Genomic DNA, 24,227 nt, shown 5'->3' on the forward strand with positions numbered 1-24,227 from the left:
AAAAATCTCCCAACAAATAAGAGTCCAGGACCAGATGGCTTCCCAGGGGAATTCTACCAGACGTTTAAAGCAGAGATAATACCTGTCCTTCTCAAGCTATTCCAAGAAATAGAAAGGGAAGCAAAACTTCCAGACTCATTCTATGAAGCCAGTATTACTTTGATTCCTAAACCAGACAGAGACCCAGTAAAAAAAGAGAACTACAGGCCAATATCCCTGATGAATATGGATGCAAAAATTATCAATAAGATAGTAGCAAATCGAATTCAACGGCATATAAAAAGAATTATTCACCATGATCAAGTGGGATTCATTCCTGGGCTGCAGGGCTGGTTCAACATTCGCAAATAATCAATGTGATACATCACATTAATGAAAAAAAAGAGAAGAGCCATATGATCCTGTCAATCGATGCAGAAAAGGCATTTGACAAAATCCAACACCCTTTCTTAATAAAAACCCTTGAGAAAGTCGGGATAGAAGGAACATACTTAAAGATCATAAAAGCCATTTATGAAAAGCCCACAGCTAACATCATCCTCAATGGGGAAAAACTGAGAGCCCTTTCCCTGAGATCAGGAACACGACAGGGATGCCCACTCTCACCGCTGTTGTTTAACATAGTGCTGGAAGTTCTAGCATCAGCAATCAGACAACAAAAGGAAATCAAAGGCATCAAAATTGGCAAAGATGAAGTCAAGCTTTCGCTTTTTGCAGATGACATGATATTATACATGGAAAATCCGATAGACTCCACCAAAAGTCTGCTAGAACTGATACATGAATTCAGCAAAGTTGCAGGATACAAAATCAATGTGCAGAAATCAGTTGCATTCTTATACACTAACAATGAAGCAACAGAAAGACAAATAAAGAAACTGATTCCATTCACAATTGCACCAAGAAGCATAAAATACCTAGGAATAAATCTAACCAAAGATGTAAAAGATCTGTATGCTGAAAACTATAGAAAGCTTATGAAGGAAATTGAAGAAGATATAAAGAAATGGAAAGACATTCCCTGCTCATGGATTGGAAGAATAAATATTGTCAAAATGTCAATACTACCCAAAGCTATCTACACATTCAATGCAATCCCAATCAAAATTGCACCAGCATTCTTCTTGAAACTAGAACAAGCAATCCTAAAATTCATATGGAACCACAAAAGGCCCTGAATAGCCAAAGTAATTTTGAAGAAGAAGACCAAAGCAGGAGGCATCACAATCCCAGACTTTAGCCTCTACTACAAAGCTGTCATCATCAAGACAGCATGGTATTGACACAAAAACAGACACATAGACCAATGGAATAGAATAGAAACCCCAGAACTAGACCCACAAACGTATGGCCAACTAATCTTTGACAAGCAGGAAAGAACATCCAATGGAAAAAAGACAGTCTCTTTAACAAATGGTGCTGGGAGAACTGGACAGCAACATGCAGAAAGTTGAAACTAGACCACTTTCTCACACCATTCACAAAAATAAACTCAAAATGGATAAAGGACCTGAATGTGAGACAGGAAACCATCAAAACCCGAGAGGAGAAAGCAGGAAAAGACCTCTCTGACCTCAGCCGTAGCAATCTCTTACTCAACACATCCCCAAAGGCAAGGGAATTAAAAGCAAAAGTGAATTACTGGGACCTTATGAAGATAAAAAGCTTCTGCACAGCAAAGGAAACAACCAACAAACTAAAAGGCAACCAACGGAATGGGAAAAGATATTTGCAAATGACATATCGGATAAAGGGCTAGTATCCAAAATCTATAAAGAGCTCACCAAACTCCACACCCAAAAAACAAATAACCCAGTGAAGAAATGGGCAGAAAACATGAATAGACACTTGTCTAAAGAAGACATCCGGATGGCCAACAGGCACATGAAAAGATGTTCAACCTCGCTCCTTATCAGGGAAATACAAATCAAAACCACACTCAGATATCACCTCACACCAGTTAGAGTGGCCAAAATGAAGAAATCAGGAGACTATAGATGCTGGAGAGGATGTGGAGAAACGGGAATCCTCTTGCACTGTTGGTGGGAATGCAAATTGGTGCAGCCGCTCTGGAAAACAGTTGGAGGTTCCTCAGAAAATTAAAAATAGACCTACCCTATGACCCAGCAATAGCACTGCTAGGAATTTACCCAAGGGATACAGGAGTACTGATGCATAGGGGCACTTGTACCCCAATGTTTATAGCAGTACCTCAACAATAGCCAAATTATGGAAAGAGCCTAAATGTCCATCAACTGATGAATGGATAAAGAAATTGTGGTTTATATACACAATGGAATACTACGTGGCAATGGGAAAGAATGAAATATGGCCTTTTGTAGCAACGTGGATGGAACTGGAGAGTGCGATGCTAAGTGAAATAAGCCATACAGAGAAAGACAGATACCGTATGGTTTCACTCTTATGTGGATCCTGAGAAACTTAACATAAACCCATGGGGGAGGGGAAGGAAAAAAAAAAGAGGTTAGAGTGGGAGAGAACCAAAGCATAAGAGACTGTTAAAAACTGAGAAGAAACTGAGGGTTGATGGGGGGTGGGAGGGAGGGGAGGTTGGGTAATGGGTATTGAGGAGGGCACCTTTTGGATGAGCACTGGGTGTTGTATGGAAACCAATTTGACAATAAATTTCATATATTAAAAAGGAAAAAAAATAAAAAATAAAAAGCAACCTACATAATGGGAGAAAATAGTTGCAAATTATAAAAGGTTAATTAATATCCAAAGTCTGTAAAGAACTTATAGAACTCAACATCCAAAAAGCAAATAGTCCAATTAAAAATGGGCAGAAGTTAGGAATAGACGTTTCTCCAAAAAAGACATACTGTTTGACAATAGACACACAGAAAGATGTTCATCATCAATTACCATCAGGAAAATGCAAACCAAAGCTACAATAAACTATCACCTCACATCTTTCAGAATGACTAAAATTAACAACACAAGAAACAACAGGTGTTGGAGACTGTGGAGAAAAAGGAAACCTCTTGCACTATTTTTGGGAATGCAAACTGATACTGCTATTGTGGAACAGTATTGTAGTTCCTCACAAACTTAAAAATAGAACTACCCTAGGATCCAGCAATCAGACTAATAGCTATTAACCCAAATAATACAAAACTAATGTAAAACAAAACATGCACTGCTATGTTTATAGTAGCATTATTTACAATTGCCAAACGATGGAAGTAGGCCAAGTGTCTATCGATTGATGAACGGATGAAGAGGTGGTATATATATACAATGGAATATTATTCAGCCATAAAAAAGAATAAAATCTGGCCATTTGCAACAGCATGGATGGATCTAGATAGTATAATGCTAAGAGAAATAAGTCAAAGAAAGACAAATACCATATGATTTTACTCATATGTGCAATTTAAGAAACAAATGTGTAAAGTGAAAAAAAGAGATAAATCAAGAAACATACTCTTAACTATAGAGAACAAACTGATGGTTACCAGAGCAGAAGTGGGTGGGAGGATGGGGGAAATAGGTGATGGGGATTAAGGAAGGCATTTGTGATGAGCATCCGGTGATGTATGGAATTGTCAAATCACTATTTTGTATACCTGAAACTAATGTAACACTGTATGTTAACTACCTGGAAATAAAATAAAAACTTTAAAAAAGAAGGCAGTTTATTGATCCCTTTTCTATAGTCATGGTTTACAAACATTCAAAGGCAGCTCTTCTAGCCACACAAAACCTGAAGAAAGAGCTTTGGAGACTGAGTGGTCTCTTTTTCCCTTACAATGTCTCTGAGTCTGTCTGTAGAAACTGAGGATATTTTACACAGTTCGAAAATCAGTGTCTTAGATCTTTAAGTGCCCAATAAATAATGGTTTTGATGATGCTATTGATGACAATAACAATGCTGGAGAGACAGTGACTAAACCTCATGGACACAAGCAATAATTGGATATAGTAAAGTTCAACAAACATTGTCAACCACGTGTTATGTACCAGATATCTAATGGAGGAGTGACAATGTGATTCTTTCTCTAGAGGTAGTTATACTATTTATTTTTTCTAGGACTTCTATATTTTGTTGACTTTAGGGGCACACGTTTTATTTCTTTCATCTGTAAAATTTGAATTTTAGTTAGTGAACATACAGTGCAATTTTGTTTTCAGGAGTAGAATTGAGTGATTCGTCACTTACGTATGACACCCAGTGTTCATAACAACAAGGGAGCACACGTTTTAAATATACAGTTTTAACAGAGAATTACCAATGAAGAAATGAATTAATGTTTTTCCACTTCTTACTCTTTTCATTTTTACCATATATTTACCAAACATTCTTTTATTCAGAAATTCCCTTGAAAGTCTTTAAAGCTTGATTCCAGACTTAACCCTTGGGAATTTTGTGCTGCTCTTTTTATACTTTCCTTGTGGTTTATTTTGTCTTCTTTATATTTGCTAAAAATGCTACATCAAAAAAATAATAAAAAAAGAATGCTACATCATAAAATATATACTTTGATTTCTGTCACTAGAAATTTCTGGGTTTAAGTGGATGCAGAATGGAGAAGAAAAGGAAAGAACAGTATAAATTGGGTGGAAAAATGTATCCAAAGTTAAAGTAGAAAAAAAAAGTTACTATATATCAAAATACACAAAAATATACCAAAGATGCAGTCCCTCCTTCACTTGTGGCAAAGTGATTCAGCCATTTCTGCCTCACTATGTTCTCCTGTGGGGAGGTAATTTCTCCCAAATTTTGCTGTATACATTCCTTTGAGAGAGTTTAAACAGAACTGGAGAAATTTTAGCATGATTCTTGCTATCAGAGCTAGCGAGAGGATCTGCATTTGTATTATTTTTTTAGCTTTAATATTTTAATTTAAAAAATATATCATTTTCTTGGATAGGTCCTCCTTGTTGGTCAACATATATACTAGCAAATATATACAGGCATATAAACATCACCTTAGTCAGATAAAGAACATTTCAAAGACCTAAATGTGAGACTAGAAACCATTAAAATCCTAGAGGACAACACCTGCAGCAACATCTTTGACCTTGGCAGCAGCAACTTCTTACTGGACACATCTCCAGAAGCAAAGGAAACAAAAGCAAAAATGAACTATTGAGACTTTATCAAGATAAAAAGTTTCTGCATAGCAAAGGAAACAATCAACAAAACTAAAAGGCAACCTATGGAATGGGAGAAGATATTTTGCTAATGACATATCTAATAAAGGATGAACATCCAAAATCTATAAATAACCCCAAAACAGCACCCAAAAACAATCTAGTTAAGAAATAGGAAGAATATATGAATAGACACTTTTCCAAGAAAGTCATGCAGATGGCTAACAGACACATGAAAAGATGTTCAATATCACTCATCATCAGGGGAATACAAATCAAAATCACAACGAGATACTATCTCACACCAGTCAGAATGGCTAAAATTAACAATACAAGAAACATCAGATATGGGCGAGGATAGGGAGAAAGAAGAACCTTCTTACACAGTTGGTGGAAATGTAAACTGGTGCAGCCACCCTAGAAAACAGTATGGAGGTTCCTCACAAAGCTAAAAATAGAACTACCTTATGACCCAGCAATTGTACTACTAGGTATTTACCCAAAGGATATACTAATACAGATTCAAAGGGACACATGCACCCCAATGTTTATAGCAGTATTATCAACAATAGCCAAATTATGGAAAGAGCCCTAATGTCCATCATATACAATGGAATATTACCCAGCTATCAAAAATAATGAAATTTTGCCATTTGCAAATATGTGGATGGAGCTAGAGTATATTACGCTAAACGAAATAAGTCACTCAGAAACAGACAAATACCATATGATTTCACTCATATATGGAATTTAAGAAACAAAATAGATAAACATATGGGAGGGGGGAAAAAGAAAAAGGGAAACAAACCATAAGAGACTCTTAACTGAGCGTTGATGGAGGGAGGTAGATGGGGGATGGGCTAGATGGGTGATGGATATTAAGGAGGATACTTGTAATGATACGCACTGGGTGTTGTATTTAAGTGCTGAATCACTGAATTCTACTCCTAAAATCAATATTACACATAGTTTAACTAGAATTTAAATAAAAATTTGAAAAGAAAAAAAAATATAAAGACCATTTCTGTAACCTGCTAATCAATAATCTGCCTTCAAATAAATGAAATAAAACCATATGTAGTGTTTTGTGTCTGGTTTCTTTCATACATGATTATTTGTTATAAGTTCATCCATTTTGTTGAATCAATCTGGTGTTCATTTTTTTCATTGCTTTTTATCCACTAGATAGATACACCACAAATCTGTTTATGTATTCACCAGGTAATGAACTTTTAAGGTTTTTTAATTTATTAGCAATTACACTTAAAGTTGTTATAAACATTTGAGTCATTGTCATAGGATGTAATTTTCATTTCAAGAGGCATTACTGAGCTGTATGATGAAGTGTGTGTGTAAATTTGAAAAAAAAAATCTTCCAAAGTGTTACATAATTGATTTTATGTTCATTATTGAATATAGTCTGCATGTGTAGTGTTTATATTATTCCCATAGGAACATAAGAACATTGTACATTGAAAATATTATCCCTTCCATTGAGTTACCCAGGCACTGTTGCCAAAAAACAATCATCCATATATGCAGAGGTCTACATCCGGATTCTCTAATCTATCTACTGATCTCTATGTTTATCATCACTTTTTTTTTTAATGCAGCTTAAGAGTGAGTCTTAAAATTACATAGTGTGAATCATCAGTTAGTCCCTTTCTAAAATTGTTTTGGCTATTCTAGACCCTTTACACTGTCATATAAATCTTTGAATATGCTTGTAAATTTCTATGAAACAGTTTAGGGATTTGTGTTCTGGATTTTATTAAATCTATAAATCAAGTTGGATGGAACTGATATCTTAGCAACATTGAGTCTTCTGATCCGTGAACATAGTATATATTGTCATTTATTTAGGTCTTATAATTTTGATTAAAAACCAATGCTTTCATAGCTTTAGGTGTACAGATCTTACTCATATTTTATTAAATGCATCTTTAAGAGTTTAATATTTTGATGCTTTTCTACATGGTATTTTAAATTTTAAATTGGCATGTTTTGATTCTCTATATGGATCTTATTGCCATTATTATTGCCATCCAGTTATTTCTCTACTGGATTTTTTAAAACTTATTTATATGGCTTGCTTTTCCCATTGGAAAGTAAGCTTTGTCACAAGTACCTTTGTATCTTGATCACTACTATCTCCTCTGTCCTATAAAAGTACTGGTGGACAGTAACTTCTCAGTAATTATTTGTTCTTAAATAGATGAACTATGTAAGTGAGCTTGGATAAATTCTTTAATCTCTCTAGGTCTGTGTTTCCTTATGTGTGTGTGTGTGTGTGTGTAAACATTTATATATGTATGTAAATATAAATATGTATATAAATATAGACATATATGTAGAAACAATTAATCAATAGTACTTACCTTCCCTGAGATTATAACTTACTAGGCTACTCTACAAATAACAGCCTGCGATTCATTTCTTAAATACATGAAAAGAAAAGACTCCTATTTTTAAGTAATTTTTTTCAATTATAAATTTGGGACTGGTTCTTCAGGATTCTTGGTTTTGTTTTGTTTCGTTTTCTTTTTTAGAGAATCCCAAGCAGGCTCCACACTGTCAGCGCAGAGTCCAATGTGGGGCTCAAACTAACAAACTATGAGAGGACGATCTGAGCTGAGAGTCGGATACTTAACCAACTAAGACGCTCAGCCACCCCTGGACTCTTGATTCTGAGATCAAGTTCTTGCCAGTTTTTCATTTTATAAAGGTGTTTCATTTTTTCTTTTAGAAATCATGTGAGCAGTGATTTCTGAAAGATAGACAGCTCTGCCAGCTCACCTCAGTGATTAAGATCTTTCTGTTAACAGGGGAGCCTGGGTGGCTCCCTAAGTTAAGTATCCAACTCTTGAAATCAGCTGAGGTCATGATCTCACAGTTTGTGGGTTCGAGCCCTGCATCAGGCTCTGTGCTCTCTCTCGGCCTCTTGCTCCGCCCCTACCCTGCTCACACTTTCTCTCAAAAAATAATAAACATTAAAAAAAAAGACATATCTATTAATCATACAACTGCAAGTACTCAGCTTTCATACCTCTTTTTTTACGAGTAGGAGATCGGTATGAGAATACACCAAGGTAACACAGATTTAAAAGCAAATCTTTGTATGCTTATTTTTAAAACCTCACGGAGACTAGGCCTCCATGAGTTATTAAATAAAAGTGGCTTGGGTTTAATTACATTTAGAAAACTCTCAAACAAAAATACACAACTGTTTTTACTCGTTTAGCCATGAGCTTGAATGGTGTCATTTCTCAGCCATGCCCTGAGTAAATGTCAAATGATTGGGCATCTTGAGTACAAGACACAGTGCCAGATTTCATTTCCTTGTTCTTCATAATAAAGTGTTACAAATGTTCTAAACGTTTTGTTCCCTTGGTTTTGTATCCAAAGTGCTGGGGTAAGGGAAGAGATATTAGCTATTGGGACCAAGTTCCTGGTCTATTTTTCTTTCTTCACTGTCACTCTGGTGCCCTGTGATAAATGAAACTCAAGTAGCAAGGTGCATGGCCAGGTGCCACACAGTCCTCCACAAACCAGCACTAGGTAGGAAATGTTGCTGACACACCACATGATATCATTTCCTTTTTTTTGCTACTTTATCCTTGATATTTTACCAGTACAACAATTATACTAGGAACTCCTGCTTCCTCCTTAGCTCTAAGAAACATTCTTGATTCTTACCTCAACACACCTGTACCTTTCTCAGGATACCGGGCCTTATATGTTTTTATCACATTTCCCTAATAACCTTTTATCCTAGATATCACCCTATCACTATTCACCAGTCCCTGTCCTTATCTTTAGTCAGCATGACCCCATAAATATCTTTTCAGTGCCAAATATTATGCTATCACTCTGATAAATGCCAGTGATATAAAAGGCCAACTAAGATAGGACTTCTTTCTTTAAGGAGCACATACTGAAATGCAGGACAGATTGTTTCAATATAAAGAGGAAGAGCTAATGTAGAGCTCACATTAGATTCACCTATGAAGTCTTTAAAATTCCCATAACCAAGTCTTCATCTAGGAACAATTAAATGTTAGTCTCTGGGAATAAACAGAAGCATCAAAAGATGATTCCAAATTGCAGCCATTAATTGAGAACCACTGAGGGTCAGGCATATCAAGTTGCTAGTTAGTCTAAGATTTGATAAAGTTTTGTGCAGAAGGGTACTTGAGGTAACACATGAGGGATGAATGAGAATGAAACATCTTGACCATGGAATACAGAATAATTACTCCAGGCATAGAAGATACTATGAGATAGGCATGATCCATAAACCCCTTGGCTTATCTGAAATGTTGACAAATTTTTTTAAATATATGAGCTGTGCAAATAATTCCTGAATTCTTGGCATTTTTAGAGTCTGGGTCTCTAGATAGTAGTAGATGGAAAGGTAAGAGAGAGTTGTTAGAATGGTATGGTATAGTGTTCAATAGATACTATGAAAATTGACTTACTACACAGACTTGAACACACCGAAAACATTTCTTAAAAATAATTTGATCCTTCAAATAGAGCTACAAAACAGTTTTACTCTATTGTACTTTCTGTAAGTGTATAAATAAATGTAACTGTTACTTAGATATTATTTTTACAGGACCTAAAGGAAAATAATCTTGATAGTTTCATATATTTTACTCCCTGTATGTCTGGGAAACACAAACTTGGGATTTTAATATAATTTTTTGTTTATAAACATGGTTGGCTGGTTAAAACCCCAATAAGGCTGAGTTTTGTTTTTATTTTTGTTTCTCCTGTGAGGAACAGAGAAAGTATTTAAGTCAAAACTTTTGTTCCTTTTGTGAATATACTTAAAGGCACTTACTTTCATGTACCTAGATTTCAACAGGAAAGAAACCAAAAAGGTCTTTTTCTTTTCTTTTCAGAAAGAATAAATCATGATGAGTGATTTAGTAATAAAATTCCTCAGAATAAATGCCTTCATGTGTATAGAACTCTGCATATGTCATAAAGTTAAGATTTTGCGTATTGTACAGAGTATTAATAATGATTTAAATTTTTCACATGCCTCTGCTAAATGAGTTTTTAAGCACTGAGAACAAACAGTAATTCAGTAGATGACAAAACTTCTACCTACTCATTTTGCAAACCAAATTCTGACTGTGTTCCACAACTACAAGTGTGTACTATAAGAAGGAGTGTTTTCTTTTGTTTGTTTGTAAGTTGAGCTCTAGAGGCGTGAAATGTCAGGAACATAAATGAAGCCACTAGATGGTGCGCTGTATCCTGAACACATGAGAAATGGCAGCAGCTTTAGGAGAATGACAATTTTGAACCTGGTGTTACCATGGTGACCTGCTTGGCTTGTTCTAGCTTTTCCCTAGGCCACTTTTCCTCTGTTCTTTCTAAATACATGGATTCACTCTTTTATTAACGTGGTAATACACTGTGCCACTGGAAAAAGAAATAAGAAATGTACCGACTACCTTTAGAATCAATGCTATGTGTAATGCCCTATGCTAGGAGCATCTAAAGGGGGATTGAAATGAAGTTTAAGCCATGGTATTTGTCATAACACAATTTACAATCTAAGTTAAACATAATAGGAGAATATTTTTTTAAAAAAGCTAAACTAAAAATAGCAGGAAGTACTTGATTGTGTATTAAATAGGGGGCTGTTCTTGATAAGTATGGTTGGATTTACAGGGCTCTCTCTGTGTCATGAATTACAGGATATGGTTCTTTATTCTATTTGTGTCATCGATTTGCTGTGTTTCCTGAGGTTTTTTTTTTTATCTCCTATTGTCAGTTTTCTCAAATATGTGGATTGGACAAAGAAATCTCTAGAATCCTACTCAATTCTCACCTGATATAATTATTCTGACATGCCTGTCCATGTACTCCACATTTTAAAACATAAAATACTGAAGAATAAACAGGATTCGGAAAGGGGAGAAAAGAAAAAAGGCTATCAAATCTATTCATCTGATGTGGACCTGAGCTCATTTACATTGTTGTATATCTGAAATTCTAAGTGTTTCAATGGTTTGCATGGCAAGGACACTAAGAAACAAGAAGGAATATGATATGTCTCTGACACGGCAAATGAGGTTATAAACCTGAGAGTTATACTAATAAAATAAATTGTTTAAGTTAAAAATGATATTCACAAGCCAAAACAGAAGAGAAAAATCCAGAAATCTAATTATAGCATGTACTGCATTTTTAAAAAATGCATAGCTGTTGGGGCACCTGGGTGGTTCAGTTGGTTAAGCGTTGGACTCTTGATTTTGGTTCAGGTCATGATCTCACGGTTGGTGAGATGGAGCGCCATGTAGGGCTCCGCGCACTGACAGTGTGGAGACTGATTAGGATTGTCTCTCCCCTCTGTCTCTGCGCCTCCACCCACTTGCACCCTCTCTCTCTCGCTCTCTCTCAAAATAAATGCACATTTAAAAATTATTTTTAAAATGCATAGCTCTTTTCCTCAATGTACTATATCAGAATAAACTGTATGTGTTAGAACTGGAGATTCCTGGCCTCTACGTGAAACCCTGTGATAATCTGTAATTTTTTTAGTTTGAATTTCTTCACACTCTAATCTTTGACTGAAAGAATGAATGGATTGAGTAAATCAGGGAGCAATGAATGAGGATATAGGAATAATTTATATCTGCTACTAAAAAAAGAAGGTGATTTCATGATGAATCAGCAGAATAACTATTTTAGACAAAGTAGAGGCTACACATTCTTCACAAAGAAACATCTGACTACACATGGCTGGGTTTGTTTGATTCTTTAATCTCAAATCTTAAACCCTCAGAGATCCCTTATTAGCCACCCTATCTTAAGTAATTCACCCTAGTTTCCTGTGTCTCCTATCTCCCTGCTTGTTTCTATCTCATTTATATATGTGTTTCTTTACACATTGCCTTCCTGTCCTCATTACAGGCAGGCTCCTAGAGAACAGCACTCAGTGATTTCCCTTGTGTTTTGCAGTCAGTCACTTGTGAGTCTGAAGCTGGAACATATAGATTCTGTTTCCCAGGTAAAAATTAAGTTCTTCTACAATCTGTCCCTGCCAAATGGCCTTGGACACTGTAATATTACTGGGAAACAAATTGCCATTTTGTAACTATAAATATCATAATAAATGTTATTGATTTTAGTTATTTACACATTGAGATTTTTTGGTAATCTGCATTTTAAAAATATAAAGCATAAAAAACTTACAGTAAATAACACACTACAAATCAAACACCTAATATTTTTATCTTCTCAGAAACTTCCCCAGTGACTTTTTCTAGTCTGTACCCACTCAGAGGTAACAATCACTAACTTCTCTAACTATAAATTAATTTGCACCATTTTGAACTTCCTATAAATTAAATCATAAATATGTACTTTTTTGAGTATAGCTTCTTTAGTTGAAGACAATGCTTTTGATATTCATCAAAATTGCTTTGTGCATTTGTATTCCATTCTTTTTTATGGTTGAGTACTATTTCATCTTATATATATGCCACATCCATGTATATATTGTAGACTTATAAACTTGTATAGTTTTCAGTTTGAGACTACTTTTAATAAAGATGCTATGAAGCCTTATTGCACATGCTTTTCTTTTATGTGAATGATTTTTATATTTTCTCTACACACTTGCTGTGTAGTCATATATATTAGACCTTTTGACAATGTCACATATTTCACTTCAACTCCATCCTTTTTCATACTTTATCTCTTCTTTGTGCCTTAGTTTGGGTCTGCTTACCTGTCTTGGAAATGACTTATCATGCTTTTTGTTCATTGCAGGCCACTACTGCATCTATCCATTGAGTTCTTAATTTCATATATTGCATTTTGCAGTTCTAAAATTTCCACTTGGTTCTTTTTGTGTGAGAGTTATATTCTCTTTTGAATTTTTCCATCTTTCAAATATCATTCATAGTCATTTTGAGGCCCTCATCTATTAACTCCAAATCTGGACCATTTCTGGGTCTGCCTCTCTTGCCCATTTTATCTCTTATCAGTTGGTTTACTACTTGCTTTCATGTCTAAAACTTTTATACCATATTTTTTCCATTGTAAACAACCAGATACTGGAGTTATAGATTATCATATTATTCCTTAGAAATGTTAAATTTTATTTTAATTTGTCCTAAAATTACCGGTAGTTCATCTTGATTCTGTCATTGGCTTGGTTTTAGATTTTGTTAAAGTGGTTCCAAATAACCTTTGTTCTTATTTCTAGTGTGTGGCCCTCATGCTCAGGGTGCTAAACTATTCTCAAGCCATGGCCTCTTTGGATTTTCACTTGGAAGCTAATAGTGTCCAAAAAGCTTTCTCTACTTTCGTTGAGTTGGAATTTCAGTAACTCCTCAACACTCTGAGATATTTCTCTGTTTTCAGCCACTCAGTACTGGTGTCTGCTAGGCATTCCAGAACATGCTTTCCATATAAGAAGTCTAGAAGTTGGCCCAGACCCAAGGTAAGCTTTTATCTAGATTTTTGGCATTCCTTCTCTGTGTCTTTCTCAGAATTCTGACCCCAAATCCCAATAACTTTGGAAACCCATGCAGAAATCTCTGTGTCCTGACTGGGTTCTATTTTTCTGAATTATGGTTTGGAAAATCTCCTTAAAGAGACAACAAAAGAAACTGCATGACTCCCTGCATTGTGTGATGTTCAATGCTTGAAAAGAACTGTTAAGTATATTTTGTCCAGATTTTTTAGTTTTTTTATAAAAGCAAAAGTGTAAATTTAATATTAACAATCCATCAGGACTAGAACTAGAAGTTCTCTAAGAGATTCCAATTTGTAAGTTTCAAGCCACAGAGAATCTGTTATGCCTGTTTTTTCATTATTTCTTCATTAATTTTTGAGCAAACATAAATGCAGCACCTATTATTTGCAAGAACTAAGCACTGAGGATATGGAAATATAAAAACAAATATGGATCATGCCTTCATGGAGCTTAGAAAGGAAAATATTCATTAAATAATTAAACATGCAGAAGAATAATTAATCCAAATCTTATAAATGGAACAAAATTAGAAATAGAAGTTGCTAGAAGAATGCATAATACACAGGCTTCCAAAATCACTATGTTATAAAATCAATCTAGCATTGTTGAGTCTGAAATGTACTATAGAAGTGCATGTAACTATAATATTTTGGGCTGCAGTCACTTAAATAGAAGTGGGGGCAACGTGTTTCTTGCAACTAAGAATATTTATTTTTAAATTTCAATCTTTGCAATGTTAGCTACCAACATATGAGCAGAAAGAGAACTATCTGCCTAAAATATTATGTGTTCTGCAAACTATGAATTCAACTTCATCCATGTGAAGGAAGCAAGTAAATAAACTTACGTGAAATGTTGACAATGGGGACCAAGTAGGACATTTGAGTTTCCAACTGAACATAGGCTTCTCTTGGGGGATAAAACAGTTCCATGTAAACAATCTTTTGGCAGATGTTTTTAAAATGTCTGTTTTTCATTGAAAAGTGAATTTTATTATATGAAAATGATAAACATTTCCCAGAACTGAGCACAAAGCCATTTTCCCATAACCTTGTCTGTCACTATTAACAAAAAATAGAGATTTGATACAAGGTTCACAGGAAGGTAAAGAGATCATTTAATTACTTAAATTGAATGTTTTAAATAGGATTTGAACCTTGATTCATTTAGGTATAACAAAATGCAGCCACTATTCCTCTAATCATTCCTATATCATTAATGGGCAAGCCTTTATTGAGTTTTTTCTAACACTGGCATCGTGCTGGGGACATAAAGGTACGGGACAACCAAAGTCATGGGTCCCGTTCTCAAGGGAAACTGTGTTTTGAAAACACTGACAGCAATTCAGAAACTAGTAATACCAATGAGTTGCTAACTTGTGTGACATAAGCAATAAGCATAATATAAAAAGCTGAAAGAGAATGAAGAACAGAGAGAAGTTTGAGTGGCTTAGAACAGTCCAAAAAAAAGGGTTGGTTAAGAAGGCAGCATGAAAACAGAGTTGACTCTAAGTAATAATGTGATTGAAAGAAGATAACACAGAATCGTTAGGTGTTCAGGTTCTGACCTGGAAGGGCCTAACTGGTCTCTGTTGTGGAGCAGAGAGCACCTCAGGAGTTTATTGTGCATCTTAGCCCACAAACTTCTCAGAAGAGACTCATTTCAGAACTTGGGTCTCCTATATAACATTTCTTCATCTGATGCACAGAATAATAAGGCCAGTTCAAAACATTTCAGGAAATATTTATTGGCTGGTAGAAGGTATCTACTTGAAATAGCTTGAGTTCACTGTGCCAGGTTAACTGAGACTCCAATGACTGAAATTTGTGACCATGGAAACAAGGATCCTAATTTCAAGTTTAATTATCTTTAATAGACATGGGAATCTTTTTTTGTGGTTCTTAAAAAGGGATATTAAGAGTCAAAGTTGAATGTATTATGCATGTCAGTGTAAAAATAGAAAGGAAAAAAAAAGTGTTTTTGAGAAACTATAGGCAAATGATTTGTAAATAATTCGTGAAATGTTCAGTCTTTCCTAGACCTTCTGAGTTAATTTATTTGGTTCAATGGAATATGTAAACTCTGAAAAAGCTATGTTTGTATTCTTCCCACAGGTTAATAAAAATTTCTTAACTATAAGTGATTGAACACAGTATAAAATAGCAAACACACCTACACAAATATAACTTAGGAAACTGAATAATACAAATACCCAGGTCATAGTCTCCAGTTGATTCCTTTTCTGGTTTTTGATACAAATTGTCTGAGTACAGAATGAAATAGAAAGCCATGCTGGGAGAGGGACCAGAAGATCAAGCTGCCCACAGAAAAAGACGCTTGAGTGCTTGATGAAAGAGAGAAGATTAAAACTCCAGCTTTCTCATGGGCGACAAGGAGGAAAGATTGCTGCATCACCCACTGCTCAGTGTTGTTTGGAGGCTGATAACGAGGCAGAATACAGCCAACATGGAGCCTTTCGTCCAAGTTGTTCACAGAGCCAACTGTGACTAAACAGCACCATGAGCTGGCAACAGAGAGTGCCACTTGGGGCTTCGTTTCCCTTTGTTGATTTTCTTTAAATCTCAGTTGTCAGCTAAGTAAACCTTTGACTCAGTGAAGCAATCCATTGAACATGCAGGAATCAGGATGGCAGAGTAAACTTTCATCAATATTTTGGTTGTCCTTACCAGAGACAGGAAAATATCATACTCTAGAGAGGCCTCCCATCCATTAGCAGAATCACTGCTAGTCACAATTGTCCAGCATTATGACATGTCCCTCTGCAAATATCATAAAACTTTCAATTTATATACCCAGATGGAACCTCACCCTGAATACTTCATTCAAATGGTTATTTTATATGATTTTTTTAAATTATCTAAAATATTTCCAAAATTACAAACACATACATACGCGCGCGCACACACACACACACACACACACACACACACACGCTCCACTGAATGGAATCTAGGAAAAAATAAGTCTCTTTTCTATCCTGTCTTCTATTTCACCTTTCCCTTATAACTACTTCTATAATAGTAATGTATCCTTCAAGAGATATCCAATGCATATGCAAATATCATCTTGTTACACAATTATAGCCTCCTGTAAATACTGTTCATCTTTATTTGACAATGTAACTTGAAAATAATTTCACATCAGTATATATAGAGTAGCCTCACACCTTTTAATGACCGTATAATATTTTATATTATATTATGTACAGATATATCATGATTTTTTTTCAAGCAGTCCCATATGGATAGATGGATAACTCAGGTTGCCACTAGTCTTTTGCTTTTACTCTTAAGTATAAATGAATACCATTTTACATATATACTTGGGCCCATATGTGAATATATCTGTAAAACATATTTATCAGATTTAACATCCAAAGAAGACATGGTTGATTTATAATCTCACCAGTAAGAGTGTAAGAACAAGATGACCCATAACTGCTCTCCTTTGCTTTTCTAATTGTATATTCCTTTATCATACCCAAATTTCATCTGTTTTAGTGGTTTCACTTCTATAATTTTCTCTAACTACCAATTGTGCCTCAGAATCAACACTGTGGAACTTGACCAAATACACTATTATCCTAACACTTCTTTCCCCTCCATAGGAACAATCACCAATATCCCAGAAAGCCTAAGCATAGAACTGTAAAAGCATATCTCTATTTGTTTTCTGTTACTTGGTATACTGCTGAATCACAGAAATAAGGATACATTCAGCTCTTTGGATTTAGTTGAGTTTACCCTTTCGTGTCATTTTAAGTTTGTTTTATAATAATCCTTCAGGTTTCAGGAAAAAATTAATAACTGAAGTTTTTCACTTCAACAAGCACTGAGCTGGATATGGAGAAAAGGGAACCCTTGTCCACTGTAAACTGGTACAGCCACTATGAGAAATAATACGGCAGTTCCTCAAAAATTAAAAATATAACCACCATATAATCCTGCAATGTCACTTCTGGACCCCAAAATAGAAATCAGGTTCTTGAAGTTATATTTTTCATTTCCATATTAATTATAGCACTGTTCACAGTTTCCAAGACATGGAAGCAATCTATGTGTCTATTCATGGATGAATGGATAAAAATTCCTTCAGTGGTCACAGACTCCGGCCTGAGGTCCATATGTGTGGCCATGGACTGGCTGGCCTTCAATGACTTGCTGGAGCTGGCTGTCCACAACTGCCAGAGCTTCCACCTGCTGACTTTCTGCCTGCAGCCTTACACGTGCTCTTCACCCCCAGCCACATTCAGACCAATTCTCTTCCCCACCATTCAGTGGTAAGATGAGCTGGATGAAGAACCTGATCTAGATGCTGGAGATGCAGACCATGCCAGGCACCTGCCGCCAGTTGATGCCTCAGCCCTTTGTCCCGGATGCCCTCTGTCTGCTCCTAGACGTCCCTGTGCCTAAGCTGTGCCCAGTGAACATGCAACTGTACAGCGCCCATGAGAAGCAGCAGCTGGCAGCCTCATGGTCACCATGCTTCCCTACTCCTTAGCCTACAGCCAGGAGCACACACCCCACCAACAGGCAGTAAGACTACAGATGGTAGCCCAACATAGAGTTTTGCCACTTTTCCAAGCTGCCCACCTGTCCACAGGACCCTCATCTACCAGCCAAATAACTCAACACCTGAGAGATGGATGTGGAGAAGACAAGGCAGACAGAGACTTTTGGCCGGGCTAGGGACAGCTTCCAGGTAAGTTGGGGTCCACCAAGGCCTAGGATCCAAAATGGGGGACACTGGAGAAAAAGGAGCACAGCTACGCACCCCATGCAGCCATGAGCAGTGAGTGGCTGGAGCACATCTTAAAGAGCATAGCCTTGGAAGAGGAGCAGGCTGAGAGGGACTTCAGTTGGTGGTCATTAGGAAAATGGCAGGCCACAGAGCAGGATCCTCACCCAAGAGGGACATGGGCAAGCTGTCCATAGGAACACAATAGTGGGCAGAATCATGTCTGGCTCCACCTCTGGGAGGGCATCCCCAGTGCTCTGTAGCAAAGCAAGTACTGGGGGAGCTGCTGTAGCTTTGTAGTCCATTCCTGAAGCCCAGACCCATACTGGATATAGGTAAGTGAGCTTCTTCTTCTTTTTTTAATTTAAAATTTTATTTTATTGTGATAAAAGCACTTGGCATGAGACTGATCTCCTTAACGGATCTTTAAATGTGAATGCAATATTGTTTACTAGAGGCATAATGTTGTACAGAAGACCTCTAGAACTTATACATCTTGCATTATTGAAACTCTATACTCAATGATTAGCAACTCCTCGTTTTCCCCACCCCCCAGCCACTGGTATCTACTATTGTGCTCTCTGCTTTTATGAGTTTAAGTATTTTAGATATGTCATAAAGTGTCACCAGTGGAATCAAAGTATTTGTCCTGGGCCTGGCTTATTAAATTTAGATGAAGTCTTCAGTGTTCATTCATCTTTTCACATATGGCAGGATTTCCTTCTTTTTTAAGACTATATCATATTCTATTATATGCATATACTGCATTTTCTTCATTTATCCATAAATAATTTATTACCAGAAATATATATTTGAGGATTACATCATGATTTTTTATTTCCTCCCCAAGAATATTTTTAAAAATCTAGATTAGTGACTCTTTGATTAAAACACTACTGTAATTTAATCATATCATATGGGCTTACTGATGGTTAGGAACCCAATTTTGTTGTGAAAATTTTAAATTAAAAATATGTTGGGGCACCTGAGTGGCTCAGTCGGTTGGGCATCCGACTTCGGCTCAGGTCATGATCTCACAGTTTGTGAGTTCGAGCCCCGTGTCAGGCTCTGTGCTGACAGCTCAGAGCCTGGAGCCTGTTTCGGATTCTGTCTCCCCCTCTCTGTGCCCCTCCCCTGCTCCTGGTCTGTCTCTGTCTCTCTCAAAAAATAAATAAACATTAAAAAATTAAAAAAAAAAGAATATGTTAACAATTTGCATTGTAGTTTATTTCATTTTTGATCTGGTATCCTTTTCCCATGGATAATATTATAGACTTCTGATTAATGTAAACATGTGCTCCTTTTTAACATAAAGTGAATAAAGTATTTTAAGCTTAAAAAAACATATTAGAAATTAAACCAAGTCAAACAAATATAAGAATATTAAAAAAGAGCAAGAGATTCTAAACACATTATATAGTCCCAAAATATAATGGAAGAAAATGTATTTAATACAAAAGTTAAATATTTCTGAATTAAGTGAAAATAAGGCATGACTATGTTAATAGCATATTTATATAATCACCAAATCCTTATATGATTTATATAATCATAATGAGATAATTTTAAAGATACTAGCTGATGTAACATACATTCAAAAACTTAGTAGGGTGACCTTGGTGAGAATATTCCAAAATTCAAAACCAGAGCAGTGTTAGTAAGTTCTGAAAATTGACATTTTTATACTTATATTGAAAATATATTTTCATATATATTCAGTATATTTCAAAATATATTTCAAAGAAAATATTTTCTTATGAATTGAAGGAATTTTATTTTTTTTTACTTTCTCACCTCTTTCAGTGCCCTTGTTCTTCCTCCCTCTCTCACTCACATATGCCCCATTTTCCCTTCCTAGGAAAGAAATTAATTTTTTTTAACCAAAGAGTTGTCATTCACTTGATGTAGAGTCCTTATGCATCACCAGAGGGTTAAAACTTATTAGTAAGTTTAATATGAATGAATAAATTGTATTAGCTCCGAGGTACTTTTCTGACCTCATTGAGATGTTCTACTAGCTGCTTAATGTTTGTGCTAAACTGCTTTTATGCATGAATCTTGACTCTCTCCCAAGGGAAAACCAGAGAGGTTGGTAAGTGGAACAACTAATTAATAGTCCATTTAGATACATAAGGAGTATTACACTGATAAGAAAACCCAGTTGGGAACAGCCAAAATGCCCTTTAAAAAATGAAAGAATATGAACAACACAAGCTATTTTAAATCTTCATCCTTTTTTAGCAATAATCCTCAAAACATGGTATATGTGTTATTTTTATAACATTTCCTCATAAGTGGCTAGAAACCCTTGAGAAATACATGTATTAAAAAGCACACTTGTGAGATATTATTCTCAATGGTAGAAAAGAGTACATTTTAGAACTGTACATAGAAAATAGTGTGATTGTTTTGAAGAAGTATATCTGAAAAGCAGTAAATGATCAGAAGTTCTGTGACAGAAAATATACAACCTAGTCTCCAATTCCATAATTCACTGGTTATCTTGCAATAGTTTTTTCAAGGCTTATTGAGGCTTGAAAGACAGTTCTGTTGCTTTCTTTCTTATAAGAACCCACCCTCAGTGAGCCATCATTTCCATGGTCAGCTGCTATGATATTCTGCACTCAAACATCTCTCCACAGTGGAATGTATCTTTCGAGTGTCCCCCTTGAATATACTCTTTAGGCCAGTTTGTAAACTGGGGCCCTTCAGCTTCAGACTCCTTGGTCGGCTAGTGGTCATCTTTTCTGCCCAGCAGAAACTGGGTCTCAGGAAACTTCTTTTCTATGCTGTTAGCTATACTCCATACTTTTTCATTATTTACTTTTCACTAATTATTCTTAATTTTCATATTTGAAAAGGGTCATGGGTGATTCTTTACACCTGGAAAAGCTTTTGTCTTCTAACTTTGAATGTCTATTCCCACTTGATGTTTGTGGTGATAAGCAGAGGCAGAAAGTCAAATTTATAAAACAAGAGAATCATAGACATGAATCTGTAGAACAGAAAACAAGCTGGACATCAAGAATTGGATATGCTTTCTTGCCTTTGTGATATCTTGGAAACCTTGAACAGCCCCACTTAAAAGGCTCTCCAATATTCATTTAGTAATTAAGCCAATAAATTGGAGGCAGGGAGTGTTTGTTTTACAACAGAAAGTAAGCAATATAATCTGTTGGTTCCATCACCATATATTTCAGTCACCCCTCTTTGGAGAGGGGATACTAAACTCATTTGTTTATGTGCTGGAAGGATTAGCACCCTTCGTCACAAAGCTATAATCATGGCTAAGATCTATTATAACAACACTATAATACAGAAAGAGCAGAAAAAGAAAAGATACACATATGCAAAGAAAATCACACACAGGTTCCCAAGTTCTTCCTCTTTCTCTGCTAGCATAAGATGCAATTTTCTCCTGTAAGATATCTCCACACAAAGAAGACCACCTGACTCTTGGGGTCTAGAATTCTTAAAAGTACAAACTCCAGTCCAGAACCAAGTGTACCATTACTCTTAATATCTTCTTTAAATATGGTGACAGTTTGGTTCATCTTGACCCATCATATTACACATTCAGGAAGAGAACCTTACAGTGTAATGCTTAGTGTTTGACCCAAGGGTTGTTGACATGGCTACAGAGACAAAGATCTGAGTAAGCTAGCCCTGCTGTAGTAACTATTTCTTCCACCTGCCTAAGACTAGACATCCAGTTGAAAAGGTAAAAAAGAAAAAAAGTGATGTAGAAGATTTTTGAGTCAAAGAAAGTTTTCAGGAAATGAGACAATGTAGTGTAGCAGTGAGGGCACCCGGGTTAGTCTGTAATGCCTCTCTTTGTCTTTTAACCTCAGCAACTAATTATTGTGTGATAACTTTTTTTTAAGTTTATTTAATTATTTAGAGGCGGGGGGAAGGGAGAGAGAAAAGGAAAAAGAAAGAATCCCAAACAGGCTCTGCACTATCAGCACAGAGCCCAATGTAGGGCTCCAACCCACAAAATGTGAGATCATGATATGAGACAAAATAGTCAGATGCTTAACCAACTGAGCCACCCAGGTGCCCCGTTTGTGTTATAATTTTGAAGGAAGATTTATCTCTTCCACAATCTCAGTTTTCTTCTTAATTTTTAGCTCACACAATCTTGGGGAATTAAAATAAATCAACATGTAGATTTCTTTGGCATTAGGAGTTCCTCCTGAAATGAATCCAAATATTAAACCTTCAAACAACTTAAAATTATTGTGGATTTCACCGAAAAAAGCAAACAATTTAATTAACTTTTCTTTTTTATTTGACCAAGTGCATTTTCATTCTAATTACAACGTTGTGCTGAAGCTCTTGTTAACTTGCAAACTGAATAAGGTGAGATGCTATGTGCCAGGTGGGGTAATATTTATCCTGGACTCATCTGCCCTTTGCTTGCACACTGTGTATGTTGACCAAAATGACCTCAAGATCTTCTTGGCAGGCTCTTCAGGAAAGAGGACACACTTGACTCATCAGTGTCTGGCCTTGAATATAAAATATGTTTTCAATAAGCACAAAGTGTCTTTTTAGTTATGCTGTGCAGTAGTGCAGGAGACCATGTGTTTTGGCTTCTAGAGGTCACGGCTGACTGTTTAACAAGGCTTACTCTTCCTTTAGTGGTCCTTCATTGAATCATTGGAATGTTGAAATATGACCTTTCAACTTTTGTTGTTTGCTATTGTCCTTATTACTATGCTTCAACAAACATCAAGAACATTTTTTTACAAAGAGCATATCCAGATACCAAAGCAGTTATTTTCCTTATATAGAGGACAATTAAGTTGAGAATGTATTTAAATTCCTAGGGATGAACACTATAGCCATGATGCACATTTCCCTACAGGATAATAATCTTGATGTGTACATTTTATTCTATAATGGTAAGGACATTGATAAAGCATATGTCCACTTGTCAAATATTTGTCAGGCACTATTATTTTCTTTATGAGCAAATATACTTCCCTAAAAATATTACTGTTCAAACCTTAAGGCACCAACGTACAATTATTAAGAAAGTAAGAAGAAAGTGAGATATATGGGGAAAATGACATTGTTAAAAAATTATTGCAAAATATATAGGCTATACAACAACTAATGTGAATTAATATTCAGCCTTCATATGCAGAAGTTAACTTTGGGTAAATTTTCTCTCCTATTCTGATTGTAAAAATAACTGCTTTGTTATTAACTTAAATGGAATGTACATTCTACATAATTTTTTAAAATGTAGTGGCTTATTCTATTCATTTTGAATTCAGGATTCAATTTTTCAGGACTTGATGTTACAATCTTTTTAACACTTGAGAATGTACTGGAAAAAACTGGTAGATTCTAGCCATTTTGCAAGAACAGGGTATTTTGAATAATTAAAACATTTTAAAGGCACATTAAAAAATTTTTTATCTGCTTTATCCAAGAAAAATGCAAGAGAAAAATATTAGAAATTAAAGTTAAAAATACATTATTAGATATTAATAAATTTATTTTCAATGTCTTTCAGAGCTTAAGATAAATTCTTAAAAAATAAAGGAAAAAAGTTTATGAAGATTTTTTTAAAATGTTTGGAACATTGTTGCTCTTTAAAATTGCAATAATTTGTAAATTGTATTATCATTGACTGTAACTATAAAAAATAAGAAAAGTGATTAGCAATAGAAACAATATAGAAGTGATTTGCCACCTAGAGATATACATAAATATATTTAATGCCTTTAAAACTTATTGTCAAAATTCTTTTGTAAGTATTTCTAGAAATTTGCATCATCACTAACTGAAAACTCAGCTAAATGTTTATTTTCATCACAGATTATCATCAGTT

This window comes from Panthera onca, chromosome A1 (assembly GCF_046562875.1).
Source record: "Panthera onca isolate mPanOnc1 chromosome A1, mPanOnc1 haplotype 2, whole genome shotgun sequence".
In the NCBI taxonomy this organism is placed as follows: Eukaryota; Metazoa; Chordata; class Mammalia; order Carnivora; family Felidae; genus Panthera; species Panthera onca.